Raw genomic sequence first — 27,029 nt, 5'->3', positions numbered from 1 at the left:
GATCTTAGTAAATTTACCCCCTTGTCACTCAAACTTTAGAGGTGTAAAAAAAAACCCTGAAAACCACTAAGGCAGCAAAACAAACTGTGCAAACTTCAGAAACAGATATTTTAAAAATCCCTGGGGAGAGTCCAATTGAGTCCCTAAATCCTATGTGTGAGCCTAAACTCTCAGAGAAGCTGCCTCCCACCAATACTGCTCCCTCTGTATGTGTGGAGATGAGCAGCATAATTATTGCTGGTGACCTAGCTGTTAAAGATGCCACCGTGGAGATGGCACTAATGAGGATCTTGAGGATGAGAATGAGGATGTTTTGTGTACAAGTCAGGCACAAGTGGAAGTATCTGTTGACCATGATAAGACAGCCATTGTCATGCCTGGGCATCGGACCAACAAATCCACCTCCTATGTGTGGAATTATTTTCACCCAAATCCTGACAACATTGGCCAAGCCACCTGTAGCCTTTGTGGAAACAAAATAAGTAGAGGTAGGGACGTTAAGCATTTAGGAACCTCCACCCTATTACGTCATCTGCAGCGAGCTCATGGCAGGTGTAGGGTGTCAGAAACTGGTACTAAGAAAATAAAAAGCAGTCCAACAGCAAATGTCTCCCTTCTCTCTACTAGAACCCAGCAACTGCGATTTCCACCACCACCAACACCTTCATCCTCAACCTCAATATCCTCAGTTTTGAACAGAGATGGTCGTGAAACCAGTTTTTTAATACTAGGTGAATCCTCCCCTATCCAGGATTCCGCAGAAGAATCCTTAAGCGCAAGACCTGCTGATGCTGGTTCTGCTGCTGCTGCTGGGGGTAGTTCATCATCCCAGAAGTGGACCAAGAAAACTGCTAGTACTAGTAGTATTTCCCAAAAACATTTGACTGTTCAGCAATGCTTGGCAAAGAGAAACCAGTATTTCAGTTCTCACCCAGTCGCACAGCGTATCACTGACGCCATGAATGCTTGAATAGTAACAGATCTGTATCCAATACCTGCCATCAATTCAGTGGGATTTATACAGTTAATGGTGGCCGCGTTTCCACAGTACCAAATTCCATCTCAGTTCCATTTCACCAGAAAGGCCATTCCTCGGCTGTACCAGGACGTTAAGAAAAACCTCATTCACGGCCTAAAAAATGCCATTGTAGCCAATGCCCACCTAACCACAGATATGTGGACAAGTGGGTGTGGGCAAACTAAAGATTATATTAGTGTGACAGCCCACTGGGTAGTTGAATCACCTTTAGCAGCAGCAGTACTATCTTGCAAACATCGCCAGCTCATTCAAAGGCAGGCTACTCTGTGTATCACTGGCTTTACTAAGAGGCATACCTCTGACAACCTCTTAGAGAAACTAAAGGATGTGATAGCGACATGGCTTAACCTACTTGGACTCTCCTCAGGATTTGTAATTTTGGATAATGCCAATAATATCGTGAAAACATTACAGCTGGGTGAATTCCAACATATCCCCTGATTTGCTCACATGATAAACCTGGTTGTTCAGCATTTTTTTTTTTAATGACAGGGGCGTGCAAGAGATGCTGTCTTTGGCCCGAAAGATTTCCGGGCATTTTCGGCATTCCGCAACAGCATGGAGGAGATTGCAGCAGCTGCAAGAAGAGTTAAATCTGCCCTTCCATCAACCGAAGCAAGAAGTGGTGGCAAGGTGGAACTCCACCCTTCATATGCTTCAGTGGATGGAGGAGCAGCAGAAAGCCATTCATAGCTATACAACAAGCCATGGCTTTGAGAGAGGAGGGGGTGGTATGTACATCAGCCCAGCACACTGGAAATTACTTTCTGTCTTGTGCAAGGTGCTCAAATCCTTCGAAGTAGCCACCTCTGAAGTTAGTTCCAACACTGCTAGCTTAAGCCAGGTAGTTCGACCAATTAGGCTTTTGGAAAAACAACTGAAGAAATTGAAGGAGGAGCTAAAACAAGGCAAATCTGCAAAATATGCCGGACTTGTAGATCAAGCCCTTTCTTTGCTAAGCGAGGATGCAAGGGTTGACAATGTCTTGTAATCGGATCCCTACATTTTGGAAACCGTGCATGATTCTAGGTTCAAGTTGTATGTGTTGTCTTTCTTTCCAAATGACACAGATCTTAAGAGATCTAAAGAGCTCCTGGTGAGCAAGTTGGCAGCTGAAGTGATGTCTCCTCCTTCAATTTCTTCCGAAACAGTAATGAAAAAACCAAGTTTTCCTCAAAGACCTAGTAGGGATGCAGAGCAGTCCAAAGACCATTTTGACATCTGGTCGGGTCGAGATGAGTTTCCCAGTAGTGATACCTCTACCGTAACTCCATCTGATACGGTCACCGTCCAAAGAATGGTGGAGGATTATTTTCACAACACCGTAAAAGTAGGCATGTCACAGAGTCCCTTGGCATACTGGAAGGAAAAAAAGTCATATGGAGGCCCTTGTACAAACTGGCTTTGTATTACTTAAGCTGCCCACCCTCCAGTGTGTACTCAGAGAGAGTTTTCAGCATAGCTGGGAACCTTGCGAGTGAACAGCGTAGGAGGGTACTTCCTCAAAATGTGGAAAAGATGATGTTCATCAAAATGAACTGGAAATTCCACACGGAAGACCTGTCCCAGCAATTACATTGAAATACAGAGACATCTGTAATGGGGGATTCCAGCGGGGAGGAATTAATAATGTATGATGATGAGGAGGATATACACACTGATGAGGATGGCAGTGGCGATGACATCTTGTAGACACTGTAGAGCTGTTGCTTTAAGGCAATTTGTGGCTTGTTTTTGGGGGGCCCAAACAAACCAAACATTTCAGCCACAAGTGTGGCATTCCTTGTCCCTGAAATGATTGGTTTGTTAAAGTGTACATGTCCTGTTTAATATACAAACATAAGGGTGGGTGGGAGGGCCCAAGGACAATTCCATCTTGCACCACCATTCATTTATACCACTGCTGTGTGGCAGTGTTTCATAGATACTGTATGCTACAAACTGCCGTCTGTTTGTGCTGCTGCTCTGTCGCCTAGTAGTAAGCAACCAGTCAGATGGCTGCAGACTTTGACCTAAAGTGTCTGAAAACAACATAGTGAGCACTAAGGTGGTAAAAATTGTCTGCAAATGACTGGAAATTAATGTTATTGAGGTATATAATACCATAGGACAAAAAAACGCAAAAATTATGTGATTTTGGCATTTTTTATCAATTTTGATGAAAAATCCAAATCCTGTCATTGCTGTTTGGCAAATCCAAATCCCGCTGATGAATCCAAATCCAAATCTCGGGGCCGGCGCACATCTCTACTTTTATCTGACCCTTTTTCGATTACTAATGGAACTAGGCAGGGGTGCCAGCTGTTTCCCCTCATTTTCGTGCTTATTATTGAACCTCTTGCAAATCATATATGGGCCAATCCAGATATTACTGGTATCTCTATTAATCGCTCCCAGTATACCCTGTCCTTATTTGCTGATGATATCCTCCTCACTCGGACTAATCTGCTCATTTCCCTCCCAAACCTATTTCACAAACTCTCCGTATATGGTAATCTTTTGGGGTATAAAATTAACCAGTCGAAATCGGATGCCTTACCTCTCCACATACCTAGGGCTATTAAGACTCTATTACAATTGAATTTTTGCTTCTCCTGGCATAAACACTCGCTCAAATATTTGGGAGTCCACCTCATCAAATCTTAGGACTCTCTCTATCAAACTAACTATCCTCCTCTTTTTGAATCAATCCTCCAAGATCTCCAGCGCTGGGAATCCTATTTTTTTGTCATGGATAGGCCATGTTTCCACCATAAAAATGAATGTACTTCCTAAACTTTTGTACTTGCTCCAAACCCTCCAAATTCAAATCCCATCGCACTCTCTCCAGACCCTTCAAATGGCATTCTGTAAATTCATTTGTAACCGCAAAATGCCCCAAATTAGGCGTGACAATTTAGCTAAATACTCTCAAAACGGGGGTCTCAGGCTTCCCATCCTCCATTATTTTCATGTTACCCGATTAAGTCAGCATGCCCCGCGGTACAACAAAAGATGGTTCGGTCTGGAGAGTGATTTAATAGGCATCCACCCCATTTCCTTTCTACCATGGTTACCCCGTACACTCTATCCACAATTTAATTCTCCCACCCCTACAGTCGAGTTGACACTTCGCACTTGGGAATCTCTCAACAAGAAATTAAAGCTGTCCTCAAACCCATCTTTTCTCATTCCCCTCTGGAATAATCCTGCTATCATCCTGGAGCTCTCCCCTGTAATGGCTCTCCCCTGGGTTTCTGCAGGCATTATGAGGGTTTACCACGTCACAAACACTCATGCTATCAAATCATCTGCTGACCTGCAGAATGCACATGGTATCCCTAACTCCCTACACTTCCAGTACTTGCAAATCCGTAATTTTATTTACTCACTGTGCCTCTCATATCCCCTGCCCGTTCCTTACCCATGGAAAGATTATGCTTGCATAACTCTACTGACAGGATCACAATCTCAATTCTTTATAAATCTGTTCTGGCATTGGAATCTCTCCCTCTTGAGTCTCATGAACGAGCCTGGGAGGCAAACCTTGGGCAACGGTTAGAGGATGAGGTATGGGACACCATTCGCTCAGCAGTCTTTAAATGCTTTATTAGTGTTGCTATATGCGAGAACTCGCACAAAGTTTACATGTGATGGTACTTGGTACCAGAGCGACTGCATCAGATCTACCCTACTACCTCTGACTTGTGATGGAGGAATTGCAGACAGATAGGTTCCTTTTATCATGTGTGGTGGACATGCCCCGTGATTGTACGCTATTGGAACATGGTCCGTCATCTTCTAGCCCAACTGGTCGATCTCTCAGAGCGCCTTTCCCCTATTAACCTACTCCTTTGTGCTCCTATTGACAATACCTCCAAGGACTCCATCAAATTGGTTCTTCATGTATCTTGCGCAGCCAGATATCAAATTGCCCGTAATTGGAAAGTTTCTGTTGCACCCAGTCATCAGGAACTAATAGGTAGGATATGGTTTGTTAACAAAATGGAATATATTACGAGCTTACAAAACAACACACTGAATCGATTCCACTCCATCTGGCTTCCCTGGTTTAGATTACACAATACTCCTCCCCTGGGTTAATTTTAGCCCTGGGTCTGCAAACATTTGCTTTATTGCTTGCTTGCTTTTTAAAAAAATTATATAATCCTCTCCTTCTCTTTTCTCTCCCGCCTCTTTCCCAATTCTTCAGGAGGTCCTTGTCGCCCTCCGCTCCCTTCACACCCCCCACACCTAAATCTTTTACCCTTCTATCCTCTCTTTCCCTTATTTTTTTTTGCCCCTCTGGCAACACTTAGACTCCTCTTTGACACTTATTTTCCTCAGTTTATGTACTTGTTGCTAATTTTTATACAGTCTCACTTCTATATATTGTTATTTGTTCTATTTTATTGCCCTGACTGTGTGCATGCCTCTTGATTACTGTCGTGCATTTTCCCCTCCCTTCCTGTATGGCAGAGCAGTGTCCGGAGCTGGTTTCTATGATCAGCCTGTAAGCCTAAATATCACAGGCTGATCAGTTTAGAATAGAAGATAAACAGAAATAAGCTTACCTGAACCCAGGGACCGGTAGTCAGTGAGCTTCTTTTGTAACCAGGTCAGCTGATCTGTGCTGTCAGGTGAGGTGCTGTGAAGTCCCAGCTGACAGCTACTGTTTAACCACTTGCTTGGATGTCATTTGTCCATGCCAAGCTGGGCTTTTCCTGAGATAGTCACATCAATGTATCTGTGTCAAAAACGCCTACTGCAGCCATCTTGCTCAACCCACATGTCCAGCCCCTTGTTTGCCATGGCCCATCAACTGCATCAGGATGAAAACATTGCTGCAGTCAAGGCTCTCCACAGCCACCCAGACTTTGATCGGCGATCCTAACAGAACTGCCCACAGTCTGCTCCCTGCTGCAACCATGCCCACCCTCTCTCCCAGGCAGGGCCACAGCATCAGAGATAAGCAGTCCTCAGGAATGCCCACACCCTGCTGCTGACTGCTCTTTCTGTGAAATTGTGCAAAAGTAAATATACACAATTAAAAATAATGCTTGTATTAACACACACAGAATGTATCAATATGAAATGAAAATGGAGCAAATAACATTTAGATTTTTTACTGTACATGGTACATACTGGCTGCTTTTGCATATAGTCCCCAAATGTTAGACAGCTTTGTTTTTGTACTGCAATTAAGATTTCAGTTTGGACACATCCCACCCAAATCTAGATCTCTCTACACGTTACATATACCCCACCTGCAGTGCACCATGGTTTTGCCCAGCTGCAGAGTTTCAGATGTGCTTATTCTCATCCGTGCGACAGCTGCGGCTATTCATGGCAATGCGATACGCACGAATGGGCAAGAGCGATACGTACATGCCCCTTATGGAATGCATTATGCGTTCGCACCAGCAAATATTCATGGCCGGCAGCAAAAGTCGCTGCTGCGAAGCGTGCGCACATGCGAATGCATCACAAAAAGGCTGATCTGTACTTGCTTTTTTTTTCCCATTAACTTCTAAATCAGAATCTATCCACCAGGCACCATAGGACATGATGATAAAGTCCAGCTATTATTTCATAAGTGAGTAAGGGGTCTATTTGCTAAGCCTTGGATGGAGATACATCCGACAGAGATAAAGGCCCTCATTCCGAGTTGATCGCTCGCAAGGCGAATTTAGCAGAGTTACACACGCTAAGCCTACGCCTACTGGGAGTGTATCTTAGCATCCTAAAATTGCGACCGATGTATTCACATTATTGCGATCACAAACTACTTAGCAGTTTTAGAGTAGCTCCACACTTACTCTGCCTGTGCGATCAGTTCAGTGCTTGTCGTTCCTGGATTGACGTCAGAAACACACCCAGCGTTCGCTCAGACACTCCCCCATTTCTCCGGCCACTCCTGCGTTTTTTCCGGAAACGGTAGCGTTTTCATCCACACGCCCCTAAAACGCCGTGTTTCCGCCCAGTAACACCCATTTCCTGTCAATCACACTACGATCGCCGGAGCGAAGAAAAAGCCGTGAGTAAAAATCCTATCTTCATAGCAAAGTTACTTGGCGCAGTCGCAGTGCGACTATTGCGCATGCGCACTAAGCGAAATTTCACTGCGATGCGATGAAAAATAACGAACGATCAACTCGGAATGAGGGCCAAAGTCCCAGCTAATCGTCTCCTAACTGCTACGCCACAGGCTGTGTTTGAATGGCTGGGACTTTATCTCCGTCGGACTCTCTCCAATATTCTGCTACCCTATTACCAGGAGTTTTTAAAATGCTAAAGAATCTAGTATTCCTTGAACATGACACGAAGGGACTTTGGGCCTAAATCAGATCTGATCGCAGCAGCAACTTTGTTAGCAAATGGGCAAAACCATGTGCACTGCAAGGGGGGAGGCAGATATATCATGTGCGGAGAGTTAGATTTGGGTGGGTTATTTTGTTTCTGTGCAGGGTAAATACTGGGTGCTTTATTTTTACACTGCAATTTAGATTTCAGTTTCAACACACCCCACCCAAATCTAACTCTCTCTGCACATGTTATATCTGTCCCACCTGCAGTGCACATGGGGGGGTCATTCCGAGTTGATCGCAGCCAGCAACTTTTAGCTGCTGCTGTGAACAATAGTCCACGCCTATAGGGGAGTATATTTTAGCTTAGTAGTGCTGCGATCGCTTGTGCAGCCCTGCTAAGCTAAAAAAACATCAAGCAGAAGTAAAGTAGCCCTGGACATACTTACCCTGTGCGATGGATCCAGCGATGATGGATCCTCCGCAAGTCCGGTGTCCCGGACACGCCTACGTATTACTCACCACTTCCCGAAAACACTCTCCAACGGTCCGGATCCGCCCATCCACGCCTCCTTCCTGTCAATCTTCTTAGCGGTCGCTGTTGCAACCGCTTCCGTCGGTAGCCACGACGTAACCCAGTGACCCCTGTTGCCGGGCAACATCGCGCATGCGCACAGCGCCCTCCACGCATGCGCATTCCGCACCCGTTTGCACCGCAGCAAAAAACCGATCAACTCAAAATTAGGCACATGGGGGGGTCATTCCGAGTTGTTCGCTTGCTAGCAGATTTTATCAGCATTGCACACGCTAGGCCGCCGCCCTCTGGGAGTGTATCTTAGTTTATCAGAATAGCGAACGAAAGATTCGCAGAATTGCGAATAGAAAATTCTTAGCAGTTTCTGAGTAGCTCCAGACCTACTCACATATTGCGATTAGCTCAGGCCCGTTTCGTTCCTGTTTTGACGTCACAAACACACCCTGTGTTCGGCCAGCCACTCCCCCGTTTCTCCAGACACTCCCGCGTTTTTCCCTGACACACCTGCGTTTTTCCGCACACTCCCAGAAAACGGCCAGTTTCCGCCCAGAATCACCCACTTCCTGTCAATCACACTCCGATCACTTCAACAATGAAAATTCTTCGTTCGGACGTGAGTAAATCTACTAAGTTTTGTGCTAAAATACTAATCGCATGTGCACTGCGCACCATGCGCATGCGCATTTCTGCCTTAATCGCTCCATTGCAAAAATCGGCAACGAGCGAACAACTCGGAATGACCCCCATAGTTTTGCCCATTTGCTAACAAATTTGTTGCTGCAATCAGATCTGAATAAGGCCCTTTATTGTTTACTGGGATATTACTGGGTGTAACTATGAAGTATATGATTAGCAACCAAGTGTCGATGGAGACTATAGTCTAATGCTGTTAACTCTGTAAAATTTTAAATAAAATGTACATTGCATGTACTGCATTTTAAAGCTAGTATTAGAGCAGACTGTCCATAATTGTTTTAATCAACAACTAAAAGAAAAAGGAAATATCTCAGTTGCCACTGATACATGTTTATAGCTCGTAGAACCCAATAACACAGTCTGATGATGACAAGCCCAAAGATCTTGGAAAGGGTGTATCAGACAAGTTACACCAGGCTGGATTGCAACAGACACTGACAGGGCATAACGTGAATCTCCCCAGTGTCACTCACAAAGTATAGACCGAATACATCATTTTAATTCAGCTTCTTTCTGATGAATCTTCTAACTGCCATGTGCAGAATAGCAATATCATACCTTTCATCCAAACCTCCAGGACATTTTCTATACATACCTTTACCTGTATGAACAACTCACGTCAGATTTATCATGCTGACAGAGTATTAGCCTTTCATGTGTATTTTTCATCACTTGAATTCACTTTGGCTAACACAATTTGTTTATCCTGTCTTCTGATCAGGAAAAATGCCCAAACTTCTATTTTTTCTCTGATTTCCTCCTATAAAATGTAATCTAAATTTGTTTACTACATTATTTTTAGGTTACATTTTATAAATAACTTATTATAAATAACTTAAATATACTGTACAGTACAGTACAGTACAGGGCATAACCAGAACTTTGTGGGCACCATAGCAACATGTTGAAGGGGCCTCTGTTCCAGTGATTCTTGAGAGACACCTCTCTGCAGCAGTTATTGTTATGCCCCATGGTAGTGCCTTTGTTCATTTAATATACCATAGTAGTGCCCTAGTTTATTATATGCACCATTGGTGTTCCCTAGTTTATATTATGTCACGTTGTAGGTAGAGATGAGCGCCTGAAATTTTTCGGGTTTTGTGTTTTGGTTTTGGGTTCGGTTCCGCGGCCGTGTTTTGGGTTCGAACGCGTTTTGGCAAAACCTCACCGAATTTTTTTTGTCGGATTCGGGTGTGTTTTGGATTCGGGTGTTTTTTTCAAAAAACACTAAAAAACAGCTTAAATCATAGAATTTGGGGGTCATTTTGATCCCAAAGTATTATTAACCTCAAAAACCATAATTTACACTCATTTTCAGTCTATTCTGAATACCTCACACCTCACAATATTATTTTTAGTTCTAAAATTTGCACCAAGGTCGCTGTGTGAGTAAGATAAGCGACCCTAGTGGCCGACACAAACACCGGGCCCATCTAGGAGTGGCACTGCAGTGTCACGCAGGATGTCCCTTCCAAAAAACCCTCCCCAAACAGCACATGACGCAAAGAAAAAAAGAGGCGCAATGAGGTAGCTGTGTGAGTAAGATTAGCGACCCTAGTGGCCGACACAAACACCGGGCCCATCTAGGAGTGGCACTGCAGTGTCACGCAGGATGGCCCTTCCAAAAAACCCTCCCCAAACAGCACATGACGCAAAGAAAAAAAGAGGCGCAATGAGGTAGCTGTGTGAGTAAGATTAGCGACCCTAGTGGCCGACACAAACACCGGGCCCATCTAGGAGTGGCACTGCAGTGTCACGCAGGATGTCCCTTCCAAAAAACCCTCCCCAAACAGCACATGACGCAAAGAAAAAAAGAGGCGCAATGAGGTAGCTGTGTGAGTAAGATTAGCGACCCTAGTGGCCGACACAAACACCGGGCCCATCTAGGAGTGGCACTGCAGTGTCACGCAGGATGTCCCTTCCAAAAAACCCTCCCCAAACAGCACATGACGCAAAGAAAAAAAGAGGCGCAATGAGGTAGCTGACTGTGTGAGTAAGATTAGCGACCCTAGTGGCCGACACAAAGACCGGGCCCATTTAGGAGTGGCACTGCAGTGTCACGCAGGATGTCCCTTCCAAAAAACCCTCCCCAATCAGCACATGATGCAAAGAAAAAGGTTAGGTGGTATACAATTATGGACGGACTGCCTGCCGAGTGCAGACACAGAGGTAGCCACAGCCGTGAACTACCGTACTGTACTGTGTCTGCTGCTAATATAGACTGGTTGATAAAGAGATGTCGTAGTAGTATGTATGTATAAAGAAGAAAAAAAAACCACGGTTAGGTGGTATACAATTATGGACGGACTGCCTGCCGAGTGCAGACACAGAGGTAGCCACAGCCGTGAACTACCGTACTGTGTCTGCTGCGACTGGATGATAAATGATATAAAAAATATATATATATCACTACTGCAGCCGGACAGGTATATATTATATATTATATAATGACGGACCTGCTGGACACTGTCTGTCAGCAGAATGAGTTTTATTTTTATAGAATAAAAAAAAAACAACACACAAGTGAAGTCACACGACGAGTGTTTAACTTTTTCAGGCAATCACAATATAAGTATACTACTAACTATACTGGTGGTCAGTGTGGTCAGGTCACTGGTCAGTCACACTGGCAGTGGCACTCCTGCAGCAAAAGTGTGCACTGTTTAATTTTAATATAATATTATGTACTCCTGGCTCCTGCTATAACCTATAACTGGCACTGCAGTGCTCCCCAGTCTCCCCCACAATTATAAGCTGTGTGAGCTGAGCAGTCAGACAGATATATAATATATATAGATGATGCAGCACACTGGGCTGAGCCTGAGCAGTGCACACAGATATGGTATGTGACTGAGTCACTGTGTGTATCGCTTTTTTCAGGCAGAGAACGGATATATTAAATAAACTGCACTGTCTGGTGGTCACTCACTATATAATATTATGTACTCCTGGCTCCTGCTATAACCTATAACTGGCACTGCAGTGCTCCCCAGTCTCCCCCACAATTATAAGCTGTGTGAGCTGAGCAGTCAGACAGATATATAATATATATAGATGATGCAGCACACTGGGCTGAGCCTGAGCAGTGCACACAGATATGGTATGTGACTGAGTCACTGTGTGTATCGCTTTTTTCAGGCAGAGAACGGATATATTAAATAAACTGCACTGTCTGGTGGTCACTCACTAGTAAACTCTCTGCACTCTCTACACTTCTACAGTACTCCTCCTAGTCCTAAGCTCCAGTAAATCTCTCTCTCTTATAATCTAAATGGAGAGGACGCCAGCCACGTCCTCTCACTATCAATCTCAATGCACGTGTGAAAATGGCGGCGACGCGCGGCTCCTTATATAGAATCCGAGTCTCGCGAGAATCCGACAGCGTCATGATGACGTTCGGGCGCGCTCGGGTTAACCGAGCAAGGCGGGAGGATCCGAGTCTGCTCGGACCCGTGAAAAAAACCATGAAGTTCGGGCGGGTTCGGATTCAGAGAAACCGAACCCGCTCATCTCTAGTTGTAGGGCTACCAGTACATACGGGATGCAGTCAATTTACCTCCAATGAAAATCCCGACAGTCGAAATCCCGACAGCAATTGCCCGACGGTCAAAATCCCGACAAGGTCAAAATCCCGACATGGACAAAATACCGACATTTAAAATACCAACAAGGTCAAAATACCGACATGTAAAATGCAGACAGGTCAAAATGCCGACATGCGTCTTTCATTATTTTTTCATTGAAACTGACTTGTTCATATTTTACCATCCCAGTGGACCTGGAGGGGGGATATAATAGTGTGCCCGAAGCACGAGCCATGCGAGGCGACGCAGTACACTTATATGGTGTCCATGTCGACCTATGTCGACATACACACACAAAAAACAATGAAAACCGCATGTTTTTTTTTTTCATTTGTCAGCATTTTACATGTCAGTATTTTGACCTTGTCGGTATTTTGTCCATGTCGAGATTTTGACATTGTCGGGATTTTGACCGTCTGTCAATTGCTGTCGGGATTTCAACCGTCTGGATTTTGATTGGAGGTATTTCACACCAATCACTTACATATTATGCATGCAACACAGTAGCCCCAATTCACATTATAACATACAGTACTGTGTCCCCAGTTCCTATTATCCCACATTACAGTGCCCTAGTTCATATTATGCTACACTATAGTGCCTCCATTTCATATTATGCCACATTACAGTGCCCCACAGTGTTCTTATTATGTAACGTTATAGTGCCCTAACACATTACAATGATATGATCAGATTATGACACATTACAGTGTTCTCCAGTTCATGTTGTGCCACATTACAACACTCCTTTACTATAATAGCATCCACTACACAAACCTCTCTCTGAAAATGCAATGTCACACAATTCAGGATGGCAATGGATCAGACCCATTTGCTTAGCAGGCAAATCTGAGATATTGGTATGCAACTTTATAACCTGGGTTCAGACCTCCCTAAGCCCTGGGCCCCATAGCAATTGCACCCCTTGCACCAACTAGCTTATGGTCTCTGGCATTGTGCTAGAGTCTACTGCGCATGCGCAGGTTTCCGGGAACATGACGCCCGCGGCGCGTTTCTGGGGACATCTATCTTGCGCATGAATACACAAAGCACTGTGAAAAAAGGGCAGAAAATCAAATATTGCAATATTATTTATTGCTTTTTTGTCTGTCAATTACACAGGCACATGGACTACTGCAGTTGTGAAAAATACATATTGTAAATGTAAATGTGTTTTCTTTAGGCCATCCTTGGAACATTAAACAAATGACTGTAAAAACAGTAATATGATGCAAATGCTAAAATAAAAATAATAGTTACGTGAAGAAAGATGTAAAGAACACAGGTTCGATTTAGAGGTGGATGCAGTTACATTCCCTATAGCGGCCGCCATCACTATAGCGGCAGCGATAATATGCAAATGCTGTTCTCAGCCTTCCCTTTGTGCAACAGGGTGCGATGGAGATTACAAGCGCTGAGATGCCACTTCTGATACTGTGGACAGTACAACTGTGATGTTGGCTCTGAAAAGTCCACCATCGGCACACCATCATAACCACCATCAACACTTGTGACAGGGTATGGGCAGCTGAGTGAGTCCATCTTCAATAAGGCTGAACATGGCCTCTGAGGCTGTGGATCTGCGCTTGGGAAAGCAGAAGCTTTCACTGTCACGTCCATGAGACCTTCATAACACGCCCTTTTTTTTAATGCAAACCTCAGGCCACCACCCAGTCACCACCCAGGAACACTCGTGGTTATTCTTTGCAAGCTCTATTGCAGGTGACTGTTAATGCAACAGCATTAGCAAACAATTACTCCACTGCACAAACTAATAGTTGCCTACCATCCTGCATTCTGCAGGAGACTTCCTGAAGTAGCAGCAATCTCCCAGGCTCTCTGAATAGTCCATCAATTTCCCTAATTACACCTTATCACCCAAGGGCATAGCTACCATACGTTCAGGGAGTGCAGCTGCTATGGGGCCCAGAGCTGAAAGGGGCCCACCTTCCCTACCACAGTTACATGTGTTATATACATTTTTCATCATTGGTTGGCACACAGGGGCCCTTACACACTTTTGTCTTGGGATCTACAATATATCTTGCTATATCCAGACCTGCTCATTATAAAGAGGTATAAAATGAACTGGAGGGCATTATAATGTTACATAATATGAACTGGTGCACTGTAATCAGTGTCAGACTGGGGCATGAAGGACCCACTGGGGGAAATGCAGTGGAAGAAGCCCATGTTTAGTGGTATGGCCATTCTCTAGAAAGGCTTAGCTAACCATTAGAGAGTGCATGGGCTGCACTCATTGATCAATATACGGGATGCAGTCAGTTTACCTCCAATCAAAATCCCAACGTTCAAAATCCCAACACCAATTGACCGATGGTCAAAATCCCGACAAGGTCAAAATCTCGACATGGACAAAATACTGACATTTAAAATACCGACAAGGTCAAAATACCGACATGTAAAATGCAGACAGGTCAAAATACCGACATGAGTTTTTCATGATTTTTAAATTGAAACCGACTTGTTCATACTTTACCATCCCAGTGGACCTGGAGGGGGAATCTAATAGTGTGCCGAGCGCAGCGAGGCACCGTGCCCGAAGCATGGCGAGCGCAGCGAACCATGCGAGGGGATGCGGTACACTTTATATGGTGTCCATGTTGACTTATGTCGACATACACACAAAAAAAACCCCAAAAACTGCATGTCGGTATTTTGACCTGTCGGCATTTTACATGTCGGTATTTTGACCTTGTCGGTATTGTAAATGTCGGTATTTTGTCCATGTCGGGATTTTAACCTTGTCGGGATTTTGACCATCGGTCAATTGGTGTCGGGATTTTGAACGTCGGGATTTTGATTGGAGGTATTATGTGTTACATAATGTGTACCGGCTGTCCTAGGGTACTACTATGGTTCATAAAATAAACTTGGGCACTACTATGGGGCAAAACATTAACTGTGGCACTACTATGGTTCATAAAATGAACTAGAGCACTATTATGGGGCATGCAGTTAACAACTGCTGCAGAGACGTGTCTCTCTAAAATTATTGGGACAGGGGCCCCATTCAAAATGTTGTTATGGGGCCCACAAAGTTCTGGCTACGCCCCTGTTATCACCATTATATAGCTGTTACATTCTTGGGGAAAAGAAACATCAGATATACATGCATTCAAATGGGCTCATCAGTGCCACTTCCCTGCATTGGTTATAATGCACAATGGCCCTCATTCCGAGTTGTTCGCTCGCTGCTAATTTTAGCAGAATTGCTAATAGGCTAAAATCCGGCAGTTCTGCGCATGCGTATGCATCTCAGGGCGCACGCGCTAAGCAAATTTACACAAAACTATGCTATTTTACTCACAGGCGAACTAAGCTTTTCAATCGCTCTGCTGATTGACAGAAAGTGGGAGTTTCTGGGCGGAAACTGGCCGTTTTCAGGGAGTGTGCTAAAAAACGCAGGCGTGCCAGGTAAAAACGCAGGAGTAACAAACAAAGAGGAAGGTGGGTGCAAATCCCCACCCCCAAATTCCCTTCCGCACACTGAAAATTACCTGTAACCATCCCTGAATCTATCTGGTAATAAAATTCAGAGAATTCGTCACAAATGTTTGCAAACACATGTTTAGCTGCTGGCCACTTCACGGCTTCTCTGATACAGCAGTCCTAACTACTTGATAGCAGTGCCCACATTGAGCCATGTAATTTGTCATAGTATGCCTCATAATAAAGGCCATTACTAAAACAGTTCCAGACTGAGAGCTAACTTACCAGGGAGCCACCCCCAGGATCTCCCATTGGCACTACAAGGAACAGCATGCCTTCCAAATGCTGCTCCCATTCAATGCCTCATGCACACAAGCAGACAAACAATTTGGAAGCTGCTCAATCATACCTGGAGATAATTATATATCAGGTGCTGGAAGGGGGAGGGGTCACAGACAAACAAACAAAGAGGAAGGGGGGTGCAAATCCCCACCCCCAAATTCCCTTCCGCACACTGAAAACGGAGTGTCTGGAGAAATGGAGGAGTGGCTGTTCGGACGCTGGACGTGTTTGTGACGTCAAACCAGGAGCTACACGGACTGAGGTGATCGCAATCTAGGAGTAGGTCTGGAGCTACTCAGAAACTGCAAGGAAATTGCTTTCGTTAGCAATTCTGCTAATATTAGTAGAATTGCTAATCTTTCGTTAGCAATTGCTAATCTTTCGTTAGCAATTCTGCTATGCTAAAATACACTCCCAGAGGGCGGCGGCTTTGTGTTTGCATTTCTGCTAAAAGTAGCTAACGAGCGAACAACTAGGAATGACCAACAATGATCCCTATGGTTACATGCATTTTAAATAAGGTTTCTCGTGTCCACTTACAGTATTATGGAACTTCTTGTAAAACACAATACACAAAGAAATCCTGACAAATATCAGTGTATTTTCTTCAACAAGTTAAACTTACTAAATTTGGGGATCATTTACATTTGGATGTAAGTCACGTTTATGACACGCCTCTGAGATGTAGAAGTATAAGTCCGTTCTGATAGGTGTTACTTTCACACTCTCCCTGAAATGCTTTTTCAAAAGTAGGCAAGTATACACAAACATCAGCATTGCATCCAGCTCTGATCAGGCCCACAGTAACTGCATGAATGATTTTTAAAGGCAGAATTAAGATTTTTATGTATCGAACACTAATAATTCTGCAGATCCCCTTTGCCGGCTTGCATCAGCAGTGTGAACATATCTGATTATAGGAATCACTTATCTCTGAAGCGACCAAATCAACAATGCCATTAGGTACAAGAGGACTAATTCATATTTGTATGCAAATCCTATTGTCATATTTGTATGCAAACCCGATTTTTGGTGGGGTTTGCGCAGATGTAAGACCCATTCTACACATGTGTGCGCCACAGCATGATAGATATTCTACAACGTTTGGGAGCAGAGCATGAGAAGCACCTGGCACCATTTATGGGGGAGTGTCACCCCCGTTTTGAAGTCGTGATGGGTGCAGGACAAGCGTCTTCGGATGCAGACTTCCTGGTCCCGGGTGCCTGGATCCAATGGACAGCCTGAGTAAGCTTCAGCTTATGTAGGCTGACTGGTGCCTAAAACCATGGTGAATCACGACATATGGTCGCCATGGTCGTGAAGGTGATCTGAGGCTCTTGTAGAAGCAAACAGGAGGCATCGCTCTCCTACAGATGCCCCCTGCTGCATTTTAACTAGACGGAATTGCACAACTGCTTCCTTGGGGCTGTGCAATTCCATCCAACATGCATTAGACCCAAGGTGTGCAGTTTCTTATAGAGATCATTGATCTGTATGATCAGCTCTGTTTCATACTGTGGACACCTGAGTGGAAGTTGCAGAAAAATATCTTGTGGATACGTAGCATTAACATTGCACAGACTTAATTACTATTATTGGGAAACACGTTTTAATTTTATTATCTCTAAAGTGTCTTATACTGCTAAAAGATGTTATGTGGCAATAGATTGCTTACAAAGGATGTAATAACTGCACACTTCATTAATTGATTTGCTAAAGGTCTTGTAAAAACATAATCATTTGTCACATTGAGCCTCAGTCATCATAAGTTCGAAGTTGTGTTGTGTTACTCTGCTGCTAAACTGTTAATTAAAGCATTGCAATCATAGATAATTAATGACATGTTAACGGAATCATTTACATCATTACAAGTTTTTATAAACAACTGAGGGGATAAAGCCAACCGAGCGACAGATTGGTGACTCGGCAGTGAAGTTGTATATTCTGCAGAAGAACGCCAGGAATTCAGAGGAGAAAGTTTGAGACATGTCCAGACTAGGGTTGTGACAATATAAACAACAAATCAGGAATTCTAGCTATCATCATTGTCTGTTATGAAAGGCCATAGTTCTATAATACTGAACATATCTTACATGTGCTCACAATATGGGACACATAGAAATAGATTTAAAGAGGAACTAAGCCTGAAAAATGATGTTATAGCAAGAGGTACACTGTATTGTTTATGTCTATGTTTAACGTGAACCAGTTATAATGTTGGCAGACAATATTCATGAGCTTGCAGCCTGGAGCATCTGGTACTTTTATACCTTATGCTCAGGTCATGTCAATAGTTCCTAGTAATCTGATAATGGCTAACTCTTCTGAGTGTAGGTAATAGTCACTTTATTAGTCATCTTAGCCTTATCTACTCAGGAAATCATCAATTAGCTGCAAAAATCCATCCACATTTACTAAGAAATAGTAAGAATCATAAAACTGCAAAATCTATAGATCCTCAACGTTTCTTTATGTGCATGTTAATTTACCTTGAAAAATGATTTTCAAGGTTCTTAGTGATATAGTAAACTATTTTGCTAATTTTCCCCCCTCCTGAGCAAAATTGTTTATATATCGTCTAGTGTGTATGCAGCCGACGACTAGCGATGCGCAGCCCCGCAAGTCGTTAACTACCCATAGGTCTCAGACGTGCATACAGCTCAATTTGTCCAAAGCTGCATGTTCCAGCCGGCCATGGCATGACATCACTGTGCAATATCACTAGTGATATTGCACAGTGTGTATGCCCGTCAACGGACAGCCCGGCCCAGGAGACGAAACACTAGGCGATGTCACTAACTGAGCACATCGCCTACTGTGTACCCACCTTTACACCTCATAACCATTGGTAGCAAACCAAGATAAGCATTCTGTGTCTAGTTTACATGTTTGTGGTGCATCTACTACCACTAGAGCCATAATTAGATATTTTAGTGCCCTGGGTAAAGAAGAGCACTGGTGATGCTCAATCATGGTGAGAATAGATGCTGCCTCCAAGTGATGTCACAACCCTTGAGGTGATATGCCAAACTTACTGTTGGGGTGTAACTAGCTCTTCATTTAATAAACACACCTGTTTTCCACCAAACAGTCCCAAAATCAAATTTAAAACACCCACTTTTAATAATTAGCCCTCCTTCTGCAAAATCTACTGGACCATAAATTAATAGCATTCCCCTTTAATAAGTTTCCCTTTAATAAATAGGAGGGCTTGATAGAAACTTTCAAATATATCAAGTGCTTTTACAAGGTATAGGCGGAGTCATTTTTCAAAAGAAAAGAAGTATTAGAACATGATAACACTCACTGAAACTGGAAGGAGGTAGGAAACTTGAGGAAAAATTACTTCAAAGAAAATGGTCAGACTAGATGGGCAAAGGCTTTGAAATTATCTTTCTGCTGTCCCCCTCCTCTCAAAAAAAAAACAAAAACAAAAAAAATTTGCTCTTCTGTTGGTATGGTAACTTTATTCAGGGACATGCCCTTCCCCTGCTATTGTAGCTCACTTTGGCTACTGATGCTGACTGATGCACCAGAAAGGGAGCAAGCTAGAGAGACAGAAGGAGACTTGCTAGGGAGACATCAGGGATCTGGCTGGAGAGACAGACAGTGGGCTGGCTGATGAGACAGAAGGGGGCTGGCTTGAGAGCCATAAGAGGGCTGGCTGGTGAGAGAAGTTGGGCTGGAGGGATAGACTGAAGGGGTCATGCTGGTAAAACATATGGAGAGCTGGTTAGAGAAACAGAAGGGAAGCTGGCTAGAGAGACAGAAAGGAGTGCTGTCTGGAGTGACATAAAGGGGTTCTGGCTGGAGAGACAGAAGGGGTGCTGGCTGGAGCTGGAGAGACACTGGGGGACTGGAGAGACAGAAAAAGGCTGTAGAGACACAAGGAGGCCACCGGGGCTGGAGAGACACTGCAGGGTTGAAGCTGCAGAAACACAGGGGATAAGACTAAAGAGAACTAGCGGTAAATGGCTGACGATTATTCTCAACTGGCATGATTACTGGCACACAGCGGCGGATTGGGGCACCAGGATGCAGGGAAAGTTCCCACTGGGATGGTTCCATGGCCCCCCTCAGAAGGACTGGCTTAAGCTGCTTAGTGGGCAGCAGCTACTGTGATCAGAGCTCAACTCTCATCGGGCAGGGCTAGAGGCACAGAAGCTCAATCTGTTGTTGAGTAAAATGGCTGCAGGAGGGCTGCTGCACATTCCCGGAAGCAGAAGCTCTTCCCATGGGCCTTTGCGGAGCTCATGAGTCACTCTCATGTCTCCTCTTCCAGCAGCCACACAGAATCTGGTATGAGTAGGGGTGGCCGCATGGAAAGCTAGTTCAATAAGTGTTAGTACATCACATGTTTACATGATGCTAATTACTAAGGACATATCTTTGCAGCTATTACTGGTGGTCTATGAGAGAGCAGCTTCACATGTTTATATGCTTGTTTTAGAAGAGGACACATCTGATCTCGGCAGGCTGTCTATGAGAAGGTAGCCTCAGCATAGGAATTCTCAATCATTCCAGCATAATTTAATGTACTCCGGGGCGTGGCCTGGATGTTACTTTGTGCAGACGTGCAGCAGAGCGGCTTCTGCACAATTTGCCTAAAACGCTGCCTTTTGCCGTTACCCTCGGCTTCTGTGGCCATCTTGAGGTCTACCCACGGCTGTGGGTGGCTTGATGAGCGGCCCCGTGCAGCTGGGTGACTTTACAGGACTCCCGGACAGCGCGGCCTACCTTCCATTTTGAAGCCGGGACCTCGAGTTTGGAGGCGGCCCGATGAGGAGCTCCAGGTACAGAACGCAGCTGCGGCGGGACCCATGCGGCAGACTCTGGACGTCTCTCCTGCTCCCCACACAGGGGAGACTTGCCCCAGACCTCCAGGTGCCTCCTGATGAAGGGGATTCCTCCCAAGGACCAGGAATCACCAGGTATACAGAGTAACTCCCTGCTTGCATTAATGACAGCGGCCATTTTAAACTAAAATTTACATGCACATATAACCTGCATAGAGGAAGTGATCCCACACAGCAGCCTTGATAGTGTTATTTTCACTTCAACACCTTATTCATACAACCAGTGCTGCTTCACTACTATAGCTGCATCTCATTTTTGCTGCTCTCAGTGGTGCCTATTGTATATGTGCACTCCCTGGAATTGATAGCTACACTATTACCTTACAACCTTCTCAGGCCTCCCCTCTGCATCATTCATACCTTGAATTTTACTTTTGACCTGTGCCATGACCCCCTGAATCTCCCGAATATAATGGGGAGTGGTGGCTGCTGACATAGCCCGGGATACTTTTGACGCTACGGGATCTCTACAAGTTGGATAGGACTGGCTCCAGCTACATGCTCGCTGTATGCGACCCCAGTTTTATTGCTCTTAGACACACTCCAATACTACAGGATTACCTGAGTTCAAGCATCTCCACCCACAGAGCATTGACACACAACTATACCAAGTAGCCCTTGCTCTCATTACCCCAGTTGCCCATTTCAATACCTTTCTATTGCTGGAGTGACCCCCATGGTTGCACTGACAAACGGTATTGTAGCTACTATCTTTTCCTTGGGAAGGTGCCTCTCCCCCGCCTTGTTATGTGCAGGTCCTCGTCTGCACTGATTATGTTCATCCAATGACCGCCTGACCTCAGGCCATGGGAAGTCACTGCCTGATGGGGACCCAACTCCGCTATGTTTCTATATATATCTGATACAGCTTAAGCTTATTGAGACCATCCACTTCCGCAGTTTCGTCACATTATGGTCCGAAATTCGGTCTTCTCGAAAAAACAAAAATCAGCACGCAAAAGAGACTCTCTCCCCTAAGCCTACCTGCGATCCTTTCTCCATCCCACAGCCACACAACTTCCAGAGAGCGGTTCAGCTTCCTACCCCCCTGCTGCCCAGGCTGCTTCCTCTACTTCACCCTCAGTAGACGACATGACGGGCTCCACTACTAATGGCTGTCAGGACCTCCAAGAGATCCTATCCTTCATGAAGTCTCTTCCAACCAAACAAGATCTTCAAGACACAATTAGACACAAGCTCGCCTCAATGAAGGGCAAAATCTCACATATATCACACCGCCTTGTTGACCTAGAGGAATACCAGACTTCTACGACCTCATTCCTGTCCACCCTGAGGGATTCTGTCCTTTCCCAGTCCAGGGAAATTCGTACCCTGCAAGCGAGAATGACGGACATTGATAATAGAGGTAGACGGAATAATATTCGTGTCCGAGGGCTCCCAGAAGATGTTCCCCAATCTGGCCTTGTGGACGCCCTCACCAAATTATTCAATGAGATCTTGGAGAAAGACTCAGATAACAACATCACTTTTGATAGGGCCCACAGAGCTCTTAAACCGAGAGGACTCTCCTCCGATAGACCACGTAATGTCATTTGCCGCCTCCACTATTTTTCCCAAAAGGAAGACATAATGCGTAAAGCCTGTCAACTGACTGAACCTGACTTCAATGGCTCTGATATACACCTTTACCAAGACCTTTCCTGGTACACATTGCAACAGTGCAAAGTCTTGAAACCCCTTACAGACGAACTGCGGAACTGACAACTGAGGTACAGGTGGGGATTTCCCTTTAATCTCCAAGCTTCTTTGTCTGAAAAGTGGTATTCCTTGACCTCTCACGCCGACCTTCCACTGTTCTGCTCATCGCTAGGACTGCCTAAAATTGATCTACAGGACTCGGAATTTCCTCTCCCTGAAATATCCCTTCCTAACCGCTCCCCTGGCTCACTACCTTGGCGTGAAGTTTGGAATTCTAAAAAAGGAACTCCAACCACTCCATCCCCTCCACAGAGTGGACTGACATGATCGACTATCTTTTTTCTAGGTCTGCTCTCATTTGACTTCCTACTGGAGGCGTCCTCCCTGCTTGGTGAGATGTGTCCTACCTGTATTTGCTATGTTCCATTCTTGTTTGTTACTCTAACAGAGTTCCCCCTGCGGATGACTCCCCTTTTTCCACCATACCTGCTTTTGGCTTATTTTCTTTTGGCTTATTTGCCAGTCAAGGGACTGCTACCCATGGGTTTCAGTCTCTCCGCTGCGGGTTTGTTACTGATGTTGCAATTTTTTTCTGTATTTGTTCTCGCTATTTGTCTTTTTTTCCATTTCTGCTCTTCCTTCCTCCTTTTTCTACTCCCCACTCTGAGAGTTATAGGAGATCGCCTTCTTTCAAACCACCATGACTCATCCAAGGAAGATCAAAATACCATCCCTCAACGCCCATGTCCTTAATACACCAGAGTAGAGATCTAGCCTCCTCCGATGATTGTGGTCCGAAAAGGTAGATGTAGCTCTTGTGCAAGAGACACACTTCAAGGTTGGCATACGTAACCCCCCACTTACTAACCGTCGCTACCCCATGGCTTATTATAGTAACACCCCTGACAGCAAGTCCAGAGGAGTAGCGATTATTTTTTCTAAAGACCTCCAAATCTCTGAAGTAACTATGCATCCAATAGTTCCGGGGAGATTGCTCCTCTTGAATTGCTCGATTTTTCACCAAATGTTTACGTTTGTAGTGATTTATGCACCTAACCAGACCCAGCTTTCCTTTTTCAATTCCTACCTAGACAAACTGGATTCCTTTTCCAAGGGAGTTACTGCTCTTGGCAGTGATTTTAATTGGACATTGGATCCCAGGATGGACACATCGTCTCAGGCCCCTAGATTCTCCGCTACGAAATACCTACGGGTTAAAAATATACTCCACACGCAGCAACTAGCAGATTCCTGGAGGACTCTTAATCCTACGGGATGTAATTATTCTTTCTATTCGTACCCCCATCGGATCTACTCGCGCATTGATTATCTGTTTATAAGCCATAGACATCTCCCATTCCTGGTAGATGCCAATATTGGCTCAATTACTTGGTCAGATCACGCTCCAGTGTCGCTAGTCCTAGACATTCCGTTCAGTTCCCAAAAACAATGGACTTGGAGGCTCAATGAATCCTTGCTATATGAAGCATATTGTAAAGACGCATTAGATAAGACTCTTACAGATTATATTTCCACGAACATCACAGATGAAGTCTCTCACATAACTATATGGGAGGCCCATAAATGTGTCCTCCATGGTAAACTCATACAACTTGGCTCCTATATGAAACATCAAAAATGCGCTGATTACGAATTTGCTGCACAAGATTCAATCCCTTGAGACCTCTCAAAAGGCCTCACTTTCGGCTGTGACGTTTGTGGAACTGATCGAAGCACGCTCCCAGCTTAAAAAACTTTTATCGGATAACACAATTTTTTCCATCCGTAAATGCAAACGTAGATATTACCAGTAGGGAAACAAACCTGGCCAGCTTTTGGCTCAAGCTCTGCAGACACAACACTCAGCCTCTTTTGTTAACTCCATGACGGACCCTGACAGTGTTCTGCAATTTAAAACTCCTGAGATAGCATCTTGCTTCTCCCATTTTTACACCAGGCTGTACAATTTGGACAGTAATCCCTCAACCACCGATCCTCAACTTATCCTCCAACAGACCAAACAATATCTGCCATCTATAGCCTATCCTACCCTCCCCCTTTCGGAGGTCGCATTGCTAGAATCCCCCTTCACCTCACAAGAGATTGACAAAGCCATTTCTTCCACCCCATCGGGTAAAAGTCCTGGCCCAGATGGATTTACCATTGCATATTATAAAGTATTCAAAGATAGATTAATCCCTTTGTTACTCAGAGCTTTTAATTCGATTTCTTCCGACTCTTACTTTTCGCAAGACTCACTAGAAGCCCACATTTCAGCGATACCAAAACAGGGCAAAGACCCATCAGTTTGCTCTAGTTATAGGCCCATCTCCCTTTTAAATGTTGATCTCAAACTATATGCGAAGCTATTGGCAAATTGACTGAGTAAATAGGTCCCCCTCTTGGTCCACAGTGACCAGATAGGTTTTGTCCCTACCATCTTACTCTCTACTGATGCTGAAAAGGCATTTGATAGGGTCAACTGGAACTTCATGAAATCGGTCCTGGAACATATAGACTTGGGTCCCTGCACCCTTAGCAGAATATTAGCCCTCTATTGTTCCCCTACGGCCAGGGTCCGCGTTAATGGCTCCCTATAAAACTCTTTCCCATAAACAATGGAACTAGACAGGGATGCCCTTTGACTCTGCTGATCTTCGTGCTATGTATAGAGTCACTGGCTAGGGCTATTAGAACCAACCAGGATATTAAGGGCTTCACTGTAGGGGACAAGGAGTACAAATTAGCATTATTTGCAGACGACCTGTTAGCTATTGTCTCTCTCCCAGCTACATTGCTATCACATCTGATGAGTGAATTAGATTTATTTGGAAAACTATCGAACTTTAAAATCAACTTGTCCAAATCTTGTTCCCTGAATATCTCTACCCCTGCAGATACTATTGTGAGCCTCAAACACTCCTTCCCGTTCTCTTGGCAACCTTCGTATATAACATACTTGGGTATTAAATTACCTACTGATATGTCCAAACTGACCCCATTGAACTTTCAGGCCCTACTGCGGACGATTCGGAATGGCTATTCTAGATGGCATGCAAAGCAACTCTCCTGGTTCGGTAGACTGAATATTGTAAAGATGAATTCCCCTCCTAAACTGTTAAACACACTGCAAGCCCTACCAATCCATGTCCCGGAATCTTGGTTTCGCTCTATTTTATCTCTGATCCTACAATTTATTTGGCAACGAAAAAGGCCCAGAATTAAGCGATCTTCTCTGACTGGATCGACTAAGGCTGGTGGACTCCAACTTCCTGATATTAAGGACTATTATTATGCCATTCTCTTAAATAGAGTTTTAGACTGGACAAGAAGTCGTGAGACCAAGCAATGGGTTGACTTGGAGGGCCTATACGTACAGCAATTTACAAAGATATTTCCCTGGGTCCCCTCTTTACCTAGATTATCTCCACCTCATCTTACAATAACCCCTACCCTCTCAGCTTGGAAGAAACTTCGATGCCTTTCTCATATCTCGTCCAAATTTGGTCCTTTAACGTCCTTTTTGGCTAACTCGGATTTTCTACCAGGCGTAAATCTAACCCACTTCTCCCGGTGGGCAGTTGCGGGATTATTCTGAGTTGGCCAAATGGTAACCCCTTCTGCAGTTAAACAGTTTTCGGACATGGGACATCCCTCAAAGTGATTACTGGAAATATTTGCAAATTAGACATTTCTTAGTTTCTGGCTCCAGATTCCAAGAGGCTTCTAGAGAATAGACCTTATTCAAGAAACTTTGTGTTGCCACTCACAACCCAACACACACTATTTCGTCCTTGTATAGGATTATCCACAATTCCACACCCACACATCCCTCTTCTTTTGCTGCGGCATGGAAGAGGGACTTGGGTGTCTCCTTATCAACTCGTGATTGGGAAAGAATATTCCTTAAAACACATAAGAGTTCTGTCTGTATTCAGATCAGAGAAACTCAATACAAAATCATCACGAGGTGGTATCAACACCCTTCTCTTCTCCATGCGATGTACCCTGCTATCTCAGCTCAGTGTTGGCACTGCTCCTCCTCCGTAGGTATATTGTTCCACATTTGATGGGATTGCCCCTCCCTCTAACTCTTTTGGCAAGATGTAATTAGCATTTTGCAAGATATCTTGGGATCTGAAGTCACGCTTAGCTCTGCCTTCTGGCTGATTAACCACTCCACCATAACGTTGTCACAATATAAGAAATCCCTGCTACGACACCTGAGCAATGCAGCTCGAGCTGTTATTCCAGCTCTATGGAAATCCAAACACCCCCCCATGCATTGTTCATGGTTTGCGAAAATCGATTATTTTATGCATATGGAAGATTTGTTGCTCTCGTCGATAGGCAGGTCACATGACTTTGTTTCCACCTGGTTTCCGTGGTTAGACTATAAGTCCTCACCAGCTTACCTTGCTGCACCTCTGGATTGCTGATCTCCATCTTTTTCACTACAGAATTTTCCTTCTTACTTCCTCCTCTCAGTGCTCTTTCCCTCTCTGAGGGACTCTCAACACGGAGTGGTTTGACCTTGACCTTCTTCTCTTTTCCTCTCTTGCTCTTGCTTGCTTTTCCTCC

The sequence above is a fragment of the Pseudophryne corroboree genome, chromosome 10, assembly GCF_028390025.1.
Source record: "Pseudophryne corroboree isolate aPseCor3 chromosome 10, aPseCor3.hap2, whole genome shotgun sequence".
NCBI lineage: Eukaryota > Metazoa > Chordata > Amphibia > Anura > Myobatrachidae > Pseudophryne > Pseudophryne corroboree.
This window is presented reverse-complemented; position numbering follows the sequence as displayed.